We start from the raw sequence: 17716 nt of genomic DNA on the forward strand, positions 1-17716 counted from the left end.
TAAGTGGCTATTGCGAGATGTAAGATATGATCCTAAATTCAAAAGGAATTTGATTTTCTTGGGACAACTTGATGCTCAAGGATGTAACATCACCTTTTCTTCAAGCTATTGGAAGGTGACCAAAGGAGCCTTATTGGTTGTGAGAGGCAACAAATTGGGTACTTTATATGTGCTAGAGAACCTCATTGAAGTAGGAGTTGCGGTGGCGGTTGTGGACAGTAGGATGGAATTTTGGCACAAGAGGCTCAAACATATGAGCAAGAGGGTACTTGAAATCATGCTCAAAAGGGATTAACTTCCTAGTTTGAAATCCGTTGATTTGGAGTTGTGTGAGCATTGTATCGATGACAAACGAAGGCGGCCTAGCTTCTTGAAGATTGGACATGACAAAAAGGCAATGCCTTTGGAGCTCGTGCATTTGGATGTGTTTTTTTTTTTTTTTATGATTGTACTCACAAAATGTGGATTTATATGTTAAATAGGAAATCAAAGGTATTTAGCAAATTTAAAGTTCTCAAAGCCATTGCTAAGAATCAAACCAACAACAAAATAAGGTGTTTGAAAACAGATAATGGGAGAGAGTTTTGCTCTTTGAAGTTTGATAATGATTGTGCAGATAATAGTATCCAATGTATCAAGGTTGTTCCATTCACCCTTCAAGAAAATGGTGTAGCTAAGTTGAATCGAATGGTTTTAGAGGGACTCTCTGATGCAAGTTTGGACAAGGATTTTTGGGAAGACATAGTTAACACAACGATCTATTTGATTACTCGAGGACCATCATCTCGATCAGATTTTGACATTTCGAAAGAGAGATGGTTGGGAAGACAAATGACTTATACTCATCTACGGGTCTTTGGCTACAAAGTATTCGTTCACATTCCCAAAGAAAAGAGAACAAAATTGGATCCTCAATCAAAACTATGCATCTCCGTTGGCTATGGTGAAGATCAATATCGTTTCCGATTGTAGGATCGAATTGCCAAACATATAGTTTGCAATAGGGTTGTCATATTTAACCCAAAAAAAAGAAGTTTCTAGACCTACAAGCACAAGCACAAGCAACACAAACAAAGGAGAGTATGTGCCCTTATCAAACATTACTAATGGCAGTGATGCCTTTAAAAGGCACCAACATCTCAAGGTAACTTGCAGCCATCTGCACTAGTGGGAGCCACACAAATTATTTATCTGCCTACTGTGACACAGGTTGTAGCAGGAATTAATCTTGCAAACATTCCACACTTTGTACAAACATCAATACCCACCCCCTTCATTTTGTTACCTCCTCCATCCTCTGAGAAAATTCTCATCCCCCTTTAAAGCACCCACAGACTTAGTTGTGTATGCCATTCCAACCATGCAACCCTCACATGAATCTCACTTGTGCAACCCCCATATTTTTCAACGCCCATTGCCATGCGTGAACAAAGGAGTGGAACTAATCTCATACAATCATCTGAACAATACTTATTGTTGCGACTAAGTATAAACTCACGACCTGAGTTGGGAGAAGTAACTCCCACATAGTATAATGAAGTAATGTTGGTAGAGATCCCACACATAGTCAAAATTTGACATTGTTACCCAATTTCCAAAGTTCACAAGGGATGTTGGAGTTTTTTGGTGATATGCAGGGTATAAGACAGAGTGGTAATGTTGTTAATACACAAATGGTGAGGGAAGCAATACATTTCAATTTAAAATCTTATTTGTCTTCTGTTGAATTGGGGATATAGAGGAGTCATGTTGGAAATGGTGAGAATAATAATAATGTTAGTAATATTGGTATACAGGTGGTAAAGTTGCAACATGTAACAAATACAGAGAGTCAAGCTCCTCAACAATTGTGGAGGTCCACGTTGGAGTGTAGACCTCCAACCAAGCTTGACGATTATATTCACCATTTTCTCATTTTTGATCAGGCAGAGCTAGTTACCTTCAAAGAAGCTTGCAAAGATATCAACTGTGATAAGTGGATGAATGTTATGAAAGAGGAAATAGACTCGTTAATGTTCAATCATACCTGGGATTGGTGAAGCTTCCACCTAATTGATGGGTGTATAGGTTGAAAGAGGAAGAGGGAGGCAAGAAACTTCATCGAGCCAGATCAGTAGTGAAGGGTTATGATCAGCAAAAGGGATAGAATTTGGTGATATTTTCTCACTAGTTGTGAAGATGACTATTATTCAAGCGATTTTGGGTTTGGCAGTGATATATGACCTCAAATTTGAGCAACTTGATGTGAAGATTGTATTGCTCAAATTGTTTTTTCTCCATGACAACATAGAAGAGGAGTTATATATGCACCAACCTAAAGGTTTTGAGAAACAAGGGCAAGAATATTTGTTTTGCAGATTGAGGAAAAGTTTGTATGGGCTTAAATAAGCCCCAAGGCAGTGGTATCTCAAGTTTGATTCATTCGTGACTGGGCAACATTTCACATGTTGCAAATCTGATTTGTGTGTTTATTACAAGGTGTTAGATAATGGTGAGTTTGTTTTATTGCTACTCTATGTTAATGATATGCTTGTAACCAACACTAGCATGAGAGTTGTCTATGATTTGAAGCAACGGTTAGCTCACAAGTGTGCAATGAAGGATTTAGGGGTAATAAAGAAGATACTAAGTATGACCATAACCTGGGACAAATGGAAGAGAGAAATATATTGATAATGTCTTGGATAGATTCAACATGAAGGGTGCTAAGTTTGTAAGTAGACCACTTGCTAATCATTTTTGTTTGTGATTTGAAATGTCCCAAAACACCACAAGATCACGAAGACGTGAAAGGTATTCCATTTTCATCAATCATTGGGAGTCTCATGTACACCATGGTTTGTACTCGACCAGATATTGTCCATGCAATGGGAGTTGAGCATATTTATGAGCAATTCGAGTAAAACTCATTGGCAAGTGAAGTGGATTTTACATTATTTTAAGGGCACTTATGTTTTGTGCTTAGCGGGGGAGATGCATACCTGCAAGGTTTTGTTGATTTCAATATGGTTGGTGACTTGGAAACTACAGGTTATGTTTTTATTTTTATTGGTGTAGGGATCAGTTGGGTTTCCACATTGCAACAAGTGGTTGTGCTCTCCACCACCAACATTAAGAGTTTCAGACTATGAAATGGGCATATCATCTTTTAAATTTCATAAACATAATGGATTTTCTTCAAGTAGATCTGAGCAATATTCTTTGTTGTGAACTTTAATAATATAGTTTGACGGTAAGAATATTAATATAAAATGCTATAATTAAATTATTAAATCGAGATGCTTTGTGGGATTTGGTTCTTCATGTTTTCAAATTATTATAAAATAATTTTAATATTTTTAACATTTTATTTTAATTAATTTTATTTGAAAAAATAATTTATAATTGTAAAATTCATTGTAAATCTGAATATGAAATAAAAGTTCTATTTTCAAATATTTGAAGTTAAGTTTTTTTCTTTTTAATGAGGTTTGATATTAAGAATATTCATATAAAAATTAAATTATGAAATTGAAATGTTTTGTGAATATCTAACCTCTTACTTTCAAATAATTACAAAATGATCTCTATAAATAATTATTTTACTCCAATAAATGTGTCCAACCCTTTTGTTGCAAAGTCACAATCTTTTTGTTTGTAGGCACCAAAACCCATAGCTATAGACCAACAACAGTCTATTAGCTATGTAATTCTGCTTCTTTTTTGCTACATGAAAAATTAGTATCTCCCACAAAATACTTTTTCGTTACAATTAACACCATTTATTATAACATAACATCACAATTTAACAATAATTATATACAAATGCAAATTTATCAAAATATTAGTAATTAAGTCTAGTGCTTCACAAATTAAAATTGAGTTTTGGAAATGTTTGTAAATGGCATGGTAATGTCTAAAAATATCATTAGAACACAAAAAATAAACATAATTAAAGCTGGAAATTCTAAGGCCCGTCAACAACTACTACAATCTAAAGGTCTTTGGCAAATGTTGGATGATAAACAACCTAAATTCACTAAGGAAATTGAAAAGTTTGCTTATAGAAATAAAGTAGATAAGCCATGGGGCTCGTAGGATTGAATGTTTTTGATAATTTGTTGTTCCATATAGTGGAATGTATAACATGTAAACAAGTTTGGGACGAACTTGATGGATTCCATGGTACACCCAATGAGTTCCAAGTCTTACAATTAGAGGTAGATTCAACATAATTCTCTCCATATTGTTTGCCTACGATTCAAGATTACATTGCACAATTCAAATTATTTTTGTCACAATTGAAAGGATATGGATGCGATAAAAATGTTGATGAATGTATCTTGTTGCTTTTATCAAAGTTAAGAGGTCCTTACCACATGTTTTCATCTACTTTATATCCTGCTATGGATGTGATACAGGAGCATCCCCGGTTCATAGCAATCTTGCATCAACCAAAAATATTTCCTTTATGTTTTGCTTTCTGTTTGCAGTTTCAGCATTTCTTTCTGTGTGTCTCGGATTTGGCTCACCGGATCCTGTGGAGTTGGATTTTACTTGAAGACTTGATCATCTTCCTTATTCCCAAACCGTGGAGCATTTGGATCATTTTCTGGCAAGTTATCGCTACTAGTTTCCGAGACAGTTTCCTGTTACAGGTTGACAGTTTCATGTTACTGGTTGCTTGGACCTTTTTGCATTGGTGATCTACTGGATCCCCTTCCGTAGCTTGCGGAGCCCTGAGCGTTGATTCTGATGTTCCTTGGCATGTGGCCGACCTTTTCCCGTCATCTACTCTTCATCCTTTGGATTTTCTGGAGGAATGTCTTTGGCAGAGGCCGACCTTGTTGGTTTTGCATGTTAGGTCTTGTTTTTCAGGTTTTTATCCCTTTTTGGGCCGACTGGATCCCCTTGGGTCGTATAAATCATTGTAATAGAGCATTAGAATGAACCAAGAAGTTAGATTGAGCATAGAAGATAGATCTTAAGATTTGAGGTCCCGATTGTGACCTGTTTTGTATTTTGAGCATGTTTTAGCAGGCTTGTGAGCCAGTTTCTATAATCCGGTTGTTACCGATTGGTTGTAATCAGTTTTCATGTTATAATTCAATTTGTTCACCATTGCCTCCATCATGTCCTTTTGTTTCCATTGTGTTTACTCTTGCTGACTAGACTGGATTGATCTCTTTGAGGTCCCTTCTAGCCAGTGACTGCTTCAAGCGGTATCAGAGTGAGCTTTCGTTCCGAAGATTGCATTGCCCTGAGAATTTTTTGTTGTAGGGTGGCGGACTGTGGATCCGACCTGCAGTTGCAGAGGACTGGTGTAAAGATGGTGCGAAGAGGAAATAGGAATGGTGGAGCGCGTGGGAATGCAGACCCTGTTGTGATGGAAATGTTGAGAGGAATTGCAACCAAGTTGGAAGTCGTGGAGACGGCCCAGAGAAGAGGCCGACATATTGAAGATGTCAGTGAAGATGAAGGAGAAGAAGCCTCGGCAGAACAAGTAAACCCATCAACAGTTGATCCGGATGAAGAAAGGTATTGGAGGGTTTTGAGTAGGGTGAATACTAAACCTCATTTTACCCCACCTGAATATGATGGAAAGTTGGATTCGGATGAATTGATGGATTGGATCTCGGAGATGGAGAAATATTTTGATTTTGAAAACACTGCAGAAGAAAGGAAGGAGAAATATGCTTGTACCCAGTTGAAAGGTCATGCATCTCTTTGGTGGGAGAATTTGCAGGTTGATAGACAGAGAAGAGGTAAAGAGAAGATTAAGACATGGGATCGGATGATTGCTAAGTTGAAATAAATTTATGCCAGTTGATTATCAAGTGAATCTGTTCCAGAAGTTGCAGAATTTGAGACAAAAGGAATCTAGTGTGAAGGAATACACCGAAACATCTTACAACTTGAATATCAGATCCGGACATGTTGATGATGAAGTTGAACAAGTTGCAAGATATTTGAATGGGTTGTGGGTGTATATACAAGATGAACTCAGTTTGATCAAATTTTAGAGTTTTGAAGAGGCTTACCAGTATGCCCTGAAGGCAGAAGAAAAGCTAAACAAAAGACATGAGTAGAGGCAAAGAGGTAGAGGTGGAAGGTTTTTCAGAGGAAGATTTCAAGGAGGAAGAGGATATACCGGAGGTAGAGGAACCTGTACAAATTAGAACAAGGACAAAGAAGTGAACAAAGAAGGTAATTTGTAGCAGAAAGATGATAGAAATTTCTACTGGGAGAGAGAACCGGATGGCTACCGAAATGAGAATTTTGGAAGACAAGACACGAGAGTGTTTAGAGGAACTTGTTATAAGTGTGGAGGAGAAGGACATCGTGCTTTCAAATGTAATAAGACAGAGAGTTCCGAAAGAGCAATAGTGGTGGAAGAAAACCCCACCAGATCAGATAATAAACCAGAAGATGGAGAACTGTTGATGATGAGGAGAGCTTTGTGTCATATCGGGAGAGGTGAAGAGCCCTTGCAAAGGAAGAATTTGTTCAAGACCAGATGTAAGGTATCTGGTAAGTGTTGTAAAGTTGTTATTGATACTAGTAGCTCAGATAATCTTGTTTCAGAAGAGATGGTGAATAAATTGAATTTGGAAAGATTGAAACACCCTAAGCCTTATCAGATAGCATGGATTCAGGATGAACATAAGTGCTTAGTAAGTGAGCAATGTTTGGTGAATTTGAAAATTGGGAATTATCATGATGAATTCTTGTGTGATATTATGCCTATGGATATTTGTCATCTTTTTTGGGGTAGACCTTGGCAGTTTGATAGACAAGCAATACATGATGGGAGGAAGAATGCATACACTATTGTGGCCAATGGGATGAAGCAAACCTTGTTGCCCTTGGAGGAACCTTTGAACGGTGAAATTTGTACGAATGCTAGAATTTGTTTGTTGGATGGGAGGAAATTCCTAGATGGATTGAGACATGAGAATGTGTGTTTTGCCTTAGTTCTTGGGAAGACTCAGAATCTGGAGCATGAAGAAGAACAACCGAAAGAGATAAAAGATTTGCTGACAGAATATGAAGACATCATTTCAGATAATGTGCCTCATGGATTGCCACCTGTGAGAAGTATTAGTCATTGCATGGATTTGGTTCCTAGAGCTAGCTTGCCTAACAAAGTTGCACACTAGATGACATTGGTAGAGAATGAAGAACTGAATAGACAAGTGCAGGAGTTGTTGAAGAAAGGTTTGATAAGAGAAAGTCTAAGCCCTTGTGTAGTACCAGCAGTATTAGCACCTAAGAAGAATGGAGAGTGGAGAATGTGTACCGATTCCAGAGCAATAAACAAGATCACAGTGAAATATCGCTTTCCTTTGCCTAGGATGGCTGGCATAATGGTCTGTTTGAGCGGAGCCAAATACTTTACAAAGACAAATTTGAAGAGTGGATATCATCAAATCAGGATCAGAGAAGGAGATGAGTGGAAGACAACATTCAAGACAAATGAAGGACTGTATGAATGATTGGTGATGCCTTTTGGGTTAACTAATGCACCAAGTACTTTCATGTGGCTGATGAATGAGGTATTGAAGAAATTCTTGGGTAAGTTTGTTATTGTATATTTGGATGACATTCTGATTTTCAGTAAGACAAAAGAGGAGCATTTGTTGCATTTGAGACAAGTTTTGCAGAGGTTGAGAGAAGAAAAGTTGCTGATAAATATTAAGAAGTGTACTTTCATTAAAGATGAGTTAGTCTATTTGGGATTTGTGAATTCTTAGGATGGTTTGAAGATGGACCTTGAGAAATTAAAAGCAATTGTTGAGTGGCCTACACCGGAAAGCTTTGGAGAGGTAAGATCATTTCATGGATTGACTAGTTTCTACCGGAAGTTCATCAGAAATTCCAGTTTAGTTTGTAACCCTATGACTGAGACCATGAGGGGAGACCGGAAGGAATTCAAGTGGACCACCGGAGCAAACAAAAGTTTTGAACTGTTGAAAAGGAATGTGACTGAGCAGCCTCTGTTAGCTTTATCGGATCTCAATAAAGTATTTCAAGTGGATTGTGATGCAAGTGGAACAACAATAGGAGCATTCTTGAGTCAGGAAGGGAGAGCAATATCTTATTTCAATGAGAAATTGAATGATACCCGGAGGAGATATTCAGTGTATGATCAAGAGTTTTATGCCATAATTCAAGCCTTGAAGAAGCGAAGACATTACCTGTTGCCTAAGGAGTTTGTGTTGTATACGGATCATCAATCTTTGCAGTATTTGAACAGTCAGAGTAAGTTGAATCAGAGACATATAAGATGGGTAGAATTTTTGTTGAGTTACACCTTTGTGTTGAAGCATAGAAGTGGGAAATCTAACAAAGTTGTTGATGCATTGAGTAGGAGAAGGAATTTGCTGACAGAGATGAGAGTAAAAGTATTAAGATTTGAGGAATTGAAGACCTTGTATGATGATAACCCAGATTTTGTAGAACCTTGGAGAGCATGTAGAGAACCGATTACGGTAGATAGAAGCAAGTGGTTGGATTACTTCATTTGGGATGGGATGTTATTCAGAGGAATTCAGTTGTGCATACCTAAGAGTTCTATGAGGGAGAATCTGATAAAGGAGAAACATAATGGAGAATTACCCGGACACTTTGGTGTTGACAAAACAGTAGCACTGGTGAGTGAGCATTACTTTTGACCCCAGATTCATAAGGATGTTAGGAAATATGTGCAAAGTTGTAGAGTTTATAAAGTTGCAAAGGGTAGTAGCCAAAATGTGGGATTGTATAAACCTTTAATAGTACCGGTAAGACCGTGGGAGGATATAAGCATGGATTTCATACTTGGATTGCCTAAAACACAAAGAGGGAATGATTCTATATTTGTGGTAGTGGATGGATTCTCGAAAATGGCTCATTTCATACCTTGTAAGAAGACATCAGATGCATTACATGTAGCAAACCTATTTTTCAAGGAAGTAGTGAGATTGCATGGATTACCTAAGAGCATAATTTCAGACAGAGACACTAAGTTTGTTGGTTATTTTTGGAGAACACTTTTGAAAAAGATGAAAACGGATTTGAAGTTCAGTTCTACTTTTCATCCACAGACTGATGGATAGACAAAAGTAGTTAACCGGAGCTTGGGAAATTTGTTGAGATGTTTAGTTGGAGATAAAATCAGATTTGGGATTTGATTCTTGCACAAGCAGAGTTTTCCTACAATAATTCTGTAAACAGGAGTACCAGAAGAACACCTTTTGAGATTGTTACTGGAGCACATCCTAGAGATATATCAGAATTAAGAGATACTAGCAGGGAAGACTAGAGAAGTTCATAAGCAGAAGAATTTGTAGATCACATGAAGGACTTACATATTCAAGTTAAGCAACATTTGGAGGACATGAATAGCAAGTATAAGGAGAAAGCAAATGAGAAGAGGAGACATAAGGAATTTGAAGTTGGCGATGAAATGATGGTGTATCTGAGAAAAGAGAGATTCCCGGTTGGAACCTATAACAAATTGCAGATGAGAAAGTTTGGATCTTGCAGGATTTTGAGAAAGTTCAGTTCTAGAAATGCATATGAAGTGGAGTTACCAGACAGTCTGAGTATTTCACCTGTGTCTAACATTGCAGATGTTCATGAGTATCATGAACCAGAATTCAGTGAGGATAGTATTGCAAACTTGGAGAAACAGTTGCCCCGGAAGGAACCGGATCAGACTGAAGACATTTTGGGCAGTAGGATTGGGCGTAGTACCCGGAGCAGTCAGTATAAGGAGTATCTTGTGAAGTGGAAGGACAAACTAGTTGAAGATTCATCTTGGATTTCTCAGGTAGAGGTAGACCGCCTTGGTTTTCCTCTGACCCCAGCAAAGTGAGAGACTTACCTTTTTTCAACAACCCCGGATGTCTGATGCAGGAGCATCCCTAGTTCATAGCAATCTTGCATCAACCAAAAATATTTCCTTTTTGTTATGCTTTTTGTTTGCAGTTTCAACATTTCTTTTTGTGTGTCCCGGATTTGGCTCACCGAATCTTGTGGAGTTGGATTTTACTTGAAGACTTGATCATCTTCTTTATTCCCAAACCGTGGAGCATTTGGATCGTTTTTCAACAAGTTATCGCTACCTGTTTCCGAGACAGTTTCCTGTTACCGGTTGCTTGGAACCTTTTGCATTGGTGATCTACCGAATCCCCTTCTGTAGCTTACGGATCCCTGAGCGTTGATTCTAATGTTCCTTGGTGTGTGGCCGACCTTTTCCCATCATCCACTCTTCATCCTTTGGATTTTCCGGGGGAATTTCTTTGGCGGAGGTCGACCTTGTTGGTTTTGCAAGTTAGGTCTTGTTCTTCGGGTTTTGATCCCTTTTTGGGTCGACCGGATCCTCTTAGGTCGTGTAAATCATTGTAATAGAGCATTAGAATGAACCAAGAAGTTAGACTGAGCATAGAAGATAGATCTTAAGATTTGAGGTCCTGGTTATGACCTGTTCTGTATTTTGAGCGTGTTTTAACAGGCATGTGAGCTGGTTTCTATAACCCGGTTGTTACCGGTTGGTTGTAATCAGTTTTCATGTTATATTTCAATATGTTCAGTATTGCCTCCATCATGTCCTTGTGTTTCCGTTGTGTTTACTCTTGCTAACCGGTCCGGATTGATCTCTTTGAGGTCCCTCCTAGCCGATGACTACTTCAGGATGTCTTGTGGAAAGATCATAAGATACCTGCCTTTGAGTTGTTTTGTGATCATCTTACTAGGGAGTAGGCCAATTTGATTCAAATGGATGCAGTTAATAGTTCTAAGAGCCAAACATTAATGGCTCAATCTTCCAAGGGTAGAGGAAAGAATAAGAAGAAACCTAACACAAACTCTCCTTCAAGTAGCGAGTCTCCTTCCAAATCAAAATAGAAGAACAATTAGAAATCCACTCCTAATTCTTCTAACTCAGAATCTTCCTCCAAGTCCAAGAAGAAAGGAGATCCTTGTTCCTTTTGAGGCAAATTTGGGCATGATGAGTCTCATTGGTTCAAGAGGCTAGAAGCCTTGGAGGATGCTATGAGGAGACTTAATATTTTAGTGCCTAAATTTTCTTCCATAGGAAAAGGGCAAGCTCTTTCTACATGAGCTTTGCATTTATCTACAGATAGTTGGATTCTCGATTAGAGTGCTTCACATCACATGACCAATTCAATATCTTCTTGATTTTATTTTTTATAGCAATACTTCTCAAATTCCATTGGGAACTCTGCACAAATTCTAGTTCTGGGGACAAGCTTCATCCAGATGTAGGATGGTTACATAGAGGATGTTCGTGTTCTTGATATTTTAACGAATCTTCTTTCCATATATCAAATTTTTCACCATAGGGATGGAAAGATAGTTGATTTTACTCCACATGATGCGACTAATCAATAGTTACATGATCCCAAGAAAGTTGTTGCTACAGGGACAGTAGATCATGAGGATCATATGTACAAGTTCAATGGATTTGTGTGTTCGTTAGGTAGCTTCTAGAGTACAACTAGGATACTTATCTCTTTTGTCTCATTGCATATTAATATGACTCGTGTCCTAATCCTATGCCTTCCTAGGTCTCACCTTGCCTTTATAAGCAATGTTTTTGTTGCATTTTTTGCATCTTGTGAATATTGTATTCATATTATATTATTAATTGGTAGAACATCTTTTGTTGTTGCTTCTCTATTGTGTGTGTGGAGGCTTATTTGGTGTTGTAGATTGAAGGCCTTGGTTGCTTACTTCAACACATATAACATCATCAATTGGGCCAATGAAATTCATTAGGTTGGGGAAAGGCAAGTGAGGACAAGTACAAAGCATTAAGGGTGATACAAAAAGATAAAAGAGATCAAAATATTGCAAAGTGTTAGGAACTGCATGCAAAAAATATCAATTATATGCAAATAAATATTAAACAGAGGAATGGAAAACACATAAATAATAACAAAGAGGAGACAATTTTAACATGGTTCACCCAAACTTGGGCTACGTCCACCAAACAGAGAGTCCAATATTATTATCCAGTAAATCAAACCAATTACAACCAGCAATCCCTTGCAACTCAATACCACTGCAAAATGCTACAGAAATCTCTACAGAAAACCCTAACCCTTAGCCTTTTTATCAAGACTTATATAGGTTACAAAATTAGGGCTAGAACATGTTAGCCAATAGAAAAATAACTCTTGACGCCTTCATAAAATAATAAAAGTTGTTGGACCCCGCAAGGGGCGTTGTCCCTTGACCCCATCTTGGGGGCACTGCCCCCAAACCCCTGTTCAATAATTTGGGGGGAAACTACGCCGATAAAAGTGGAGAAAAATTAACCTCCGAGTCTGTTTAGGCTCCATACAACAACAACACAAAGGACTCCAAAGTGAAAAGCATATGAAAACAAACCACAACCATTTCTCAAAAAGAACTCAAGCCAACCCACCCCCATCCTAATTTGGGAGGTTACTGCACCTACAAATCTTGACAAAGCAAAACGATAGTAAGGCCATTTTTCAATATATACAAAGTAACCTCTCCAAAATCAAATCTATAAGTGCCTTAAGATAATTAGTTGAGTGCTCTTCCTATTACTCAAACACTTCTCTTGTTGATTGACGAAAGATCTTGATCTATTGATTAAGTTCCCCCAACCACCCTCCTTGATCCAACCCAAAAATTGTTAAGTGTCTTCTCTCAACCCAACCTTAAACATGATCAAATGCTCTCCTCAACCCAACTCTAAAGGTGGCATGCCCTTGATTTGGCAAACAAATACATTTTTTGAAGTTTTGGGGTCAAATCTTGTTGTGCAATGTCCTCTTCTCAATTGCCTAATACCAATAGAGCACCTAAAGGACCTAATCTTTCATATAAATAGTTTTGAACATCTAAGTGTTGTTGATTAAGTGTGTATTATGGATAGTTTTGACATCTAAGTGTTGTTGATTAAGTGTGTATTATGGATAGTTTGAATGTCCAATGGTTGTTAGTCAATGATGTATTATCTATGTTCCATAATGTATAACAGGTTGAGTGCCATTTTTGGGGGACAAGGACACACACACACACACAAAATGTTGTTGATTAAGTGTGTATTAAGGATAGTTTTGACATCTAAAAGTTGTTGATCAAAGGTGTATTATGGATAGTTTGAATGTCCAATGGTTGTTGGTCAATGATGTATTATCTATGTTCCATAACGTATAACAAGTTGAGTGCCATTTTTGGGGAACAAGGACACACACACACACACACAAATGTCAATAACTAATAACAACAATATCAATTTCAACAAAGTAGTATAACAACAATATAACAATAGTATAAACAACACACACACACACAGATGTCAATAACTAATAACAACAATATCAATTTCAATAAAGTAGTATAACAACAGTATAAACAACACACACACACACACACATATGTCAATAACTAATAACAACAATATCAATTTCAATAAAGTAGTATAATAACAATATAACAATAGTATAAACAACAATAAAATTAATCATGAGATTCAAGACAATAGTATTAAAGCATTTTGTAGTTCAAAATTTAAAATTACAATTAAAGCAATTCACAGTCTCAAACTTCAAAATACAACAATCTATTAGACTATGCCTCATGTGGTCCATCAATAATAAAAAAACTATTTTTGGAGTGGATCATTTAATGGAATCCTGACCAATGTTGGTTGCACCTCCTCATCAATCCACCTAACACCTTCAGGATCAACATCCCAACACGCTACTAGAGTTTGCCAATACTCAGTCATCTATCGATTTTGAAGTCTCAAGGCACTATGAACTACAACTAATTTTTCTACTCGTTTTGAAGTAAGCTTGTTCCTCTTAATTGAGTGGATGAAGCCATAGGTGGATCAACTCCTCTTTGCAACAAAGGAACTAGAAATCTATGAGAATAAATGAACAACAAGTTGTTTCAACTTTGGTGTGTCCTTCCCATGAGTCTATTTTGTGCAAATGGCCCTCTCCATCCTAGCCTCTAGTTTGTTGAATGTAGGACCTTGAAGATCAAAAAATAAAAGCCACTACTCTTTCAGTATGGTTGCTTCCTTGATGCTATATATTTTACAAAGGGTTGCAATGAGCCCCTTCATTACCTCATCATCCTCAAAAGGAAGCATTGGCCAAGCTTAGGTGCATACCACTTTGAATTAAGAGCATAGGCATCCATATGAAGAGAGGTTCTTCATTGTGTTCCACCTCTTTGTGACAAGAGGTCTACTATGCTCCTCATAGAATTGCAATCCACGATCCTTGTCATGAATTGTTTGCTTCATTTGATCAAGCATACCATCAAAAGTATCATAAATCTCTCCAAGGCTACGAGAGTCTATATATGCATACTTGATTACCCCCACAACAAGTGATATGATAGAGCAAAGATATCTACAACCAACATTTAAATTTTTAAAATAGAAATTATGGCATAAGGACTATTATTTTAATAATTAAAATTAAAATTTTACAATAAAAAAATAAAACAAAATAAAACCTCAAACAATTTTTATAAGTTTCTTACTTGATATTGGACCACCAAGTGTCATTAACCACCATTTCTCTCACCACATTCCCTTCTTATGTCTTTGAGTGAGCCAATTTTTTCCACTCTCCACAAACCACCATAGATTGTAGAGCATCCTACACCTCTGACATCCTCTCCAGCAAAATAAAATAGCTAGCATAACAAGTCTCAACTGGTTTGAGGAATTTTTCTTTGAATAAGACTAGTATAATACAAGTGACGTGTGATGGTTACATCCAAAATTTGTATGTCTCTAGCTTCGACCATTGTTACCTTCACCCAATATATTTTGCCAATGTCTTTCAAAGCATGTATACAACATGAAGTCCAAAAAATATGTTTGTATGTGCTCTCAACCATCAAACCAACTAGCTTACAAACACAAGTTGAATCTATCACAACTTGCACAACATTAAAAGACCCAACCTCCTTTATGGCCTGCCCAAAATGGAAAACTAGTAATCAACATCCTTACATTTTCCAAAACAATCAATAGCTCTAAGAAAATATGAATCGGTAGGGCATGTTACAACAATATTAATGAGTGGTCGATGTCAAATATCAGTCCACCCATCCATGACAGTGGAAGAGCTAGTCCCAATCCATGTTTGTCTCATTTCCTCCATCAACATGTTCACCTTTGATTATTGTTTGTCAAGGATGGAGGTACGCAACCTATGTTCTCCAAAGGGAGCATAAGAGGGTTCATCTAAAATTGGCCATTGAATCATTGGCTTGCTTGCATATTTGCATATTCATTAACCCTACCACTGTAATTTTTTTCACTTGCAACAAAAATGGGCTTACTCTTCCCTCTATCACAGCTCTCTCTAACTAATGCATTAGAATAGTCATGCTAGTCCATTTCTTATTGTGACTAGTACCGATGACTTTGTTCTCTCTCACTCAAAGCAACTTTGCCATTTCAACATGTTGTTCCAATGTTATATCTTCACAAACTCTAACCCTGTGTCCACTCTCACCCAATAGATGGTTTCTAACCCTAATATAGCTCCCACAGTAATCAATTTTGCAAATATAACATAGCCAATGCCTAGTGCCCTTGTATTTTTACCCTTATTGGTGATTAAATTGATGCAATGGATATTTGGAGTTGAAAGGGCCTTTTGCAAATTTTTGAAGAGACAGTGAAGGTCATGCAAAATAGTATTGTGGAGTTCCAATAGACGTGTTTAGATTTTCAAATTGAGAAGAAGGGTCTATTGGTATTCTATTTACTTGAACTTCATTTCCTTCAATGCCCTCATTCATATTGTCATCACTGGCACTACTATTAATGCTCATTTTTTTACGCTTTTTTATAATAGCAAATAGAAGTTTAAAACCAATACATTTTTTAAAAGTTTAAAATAAAAATTAGTCGCAACTTACAAACTTTCTAAAATCTTAAAAAAAAATGGCATGCCTTGACATTGTTGTTGAACGAACTCAAGCTTCAAATTTGCAATTTTTATTCTGATTCAAGCTTAAAAATTTTGCAAATTACCAAAATGTCATGGAGAGACATCCAATCTCACCTCTCAAACCCCTTTCCCTCATCCTTGCAACACCCAGCTTGAACTAATAAAACAACTAAACCAACAACCAAGCACAATAAAAAGATGGAATGTTCTTTTTTTGCCAAGACTTTAGGGTGTATAAAGGGCATGGGAGAGTTTGTGGGACCCCCACATCCCTTTACATCCCAATAAAGGTTAAAAAAGTAATTAGTTATTATTAAATCACATCAACTATCTTTGGACGTTTTTTACCATTTCTGAAAAAGGGGACACGTTTCTAACCATTTTAGGGAATTTCAAGATAGGGAGGCACAAAAGGGGGATGTCCCCTAACCAACTATTATCCCCAAAATGGCTCAAGGGATGGGGACAAGGGTTTCAAAGGTGGGGACGCATCCCCATGTAACACAATGTATTATTGATAGTTGACCTTTTGATCCTCAACCTAAAGGTTTGGCCCTAATGTCAACTAAGTTCCCATCCCATTGGTCAAAGGCATGAACAACGGTTGAATCTTTAACTTAAGGTTGAATGCTCTTTCCAATGGTCAAGACTTAATGTTGATCACAACTTTTCCTTGATGATCAAAGTCTTATCCTATTAGTCAAACATCTCAAGGACCTCTTATTGGCAAAATGGTCAGTGCTTTCCTTGGGATTTGTGACAAGGGACTAACTACCTCCCGTGTGATCCATAACTCCTACAGTTTGTATCGAGCGTTGATAGATCAATCTTTTGACGCAATGGCAAGTTGGGCCAACAAATAGTATCAGAGCATTGGGTCATGGGTTCGAATCCCCTCGAGTAACGCTGAGGGGGAGATTGTTGGCAAAATGGTCAGTGCTCCCTTCGAAATTCGTGACAAGGGACTAACCGCCTCACGTGCGATCCATAACTCTACAATTTGTATCAGGTGTTAATAGATCAGTCTTTTGACGCAATGGCAAGTTAGGCCAACACCTCTCTCATATATCAAATTCGAAAAGGACCACTCCTAATGTATCCAATGAAATAATTTAGCCTCTCCCAAGGAGATTCATCACTTAGGCACCCTCAATTGACAAAGCAATGTACTATTGGAAGAGGACCTCTAGCGCTTGACCTCCATATCAATTAGACGAGTGCAAGATACAATGAGGCAAAAGGTAGAGTCATCAATGAATAGAGAAGCATAAATTCCCTAGAGACTTTCAAAAAAATATGTTCTTAATCAATAAACAAGAAAGAGCACTCAACAAACAGTAGAGTGATCTCTTTCATACGAATTTGTACATGTGTGCATGTGTCTTCTCTTTAACATTCTAAATCATTCAAGAACAAAGAGACAACAAAAAATGAAGTTAACATATTAACCTATTTCATATGAATTTGTGTATGCATGCGCACACATGCATGTGTCTACTCTTAAGCATTCTAAGTCATTCAAGAACAAAGAGACAATAAAAAATGAATTTAACATATTAACCTAACTCAAAATTTTGATTGGTGGTGTGGTTAGATGTGTATGTCAAGGCAGAGAGTATTGAAATAAAGAAATATATTTTCCATCATGGTAAATGTCTGTATTTTGTAAAATAAGAAACCTATATTCATTGTAAATCTCTGTATTCTGTAAAATAAGAAATCTATATCCCTATAAACTATTGCTCATTGCATATATTTAATTGCTT

This window comes from Cryptomeria japonica, chromosome 2 (assembly GCF_030272615.1).
Source record: "Cryptomeria japonica chromosome 2, Sugi_1.0, whole genome shotgun sequence".
Taxonomy (NCBI): Eukaryota; Viridiplantae; Streptophyta; class Pinopsida; order Cupressales; family Cupressaceae; genus Cryptomeria; species Cryptomeria japonica.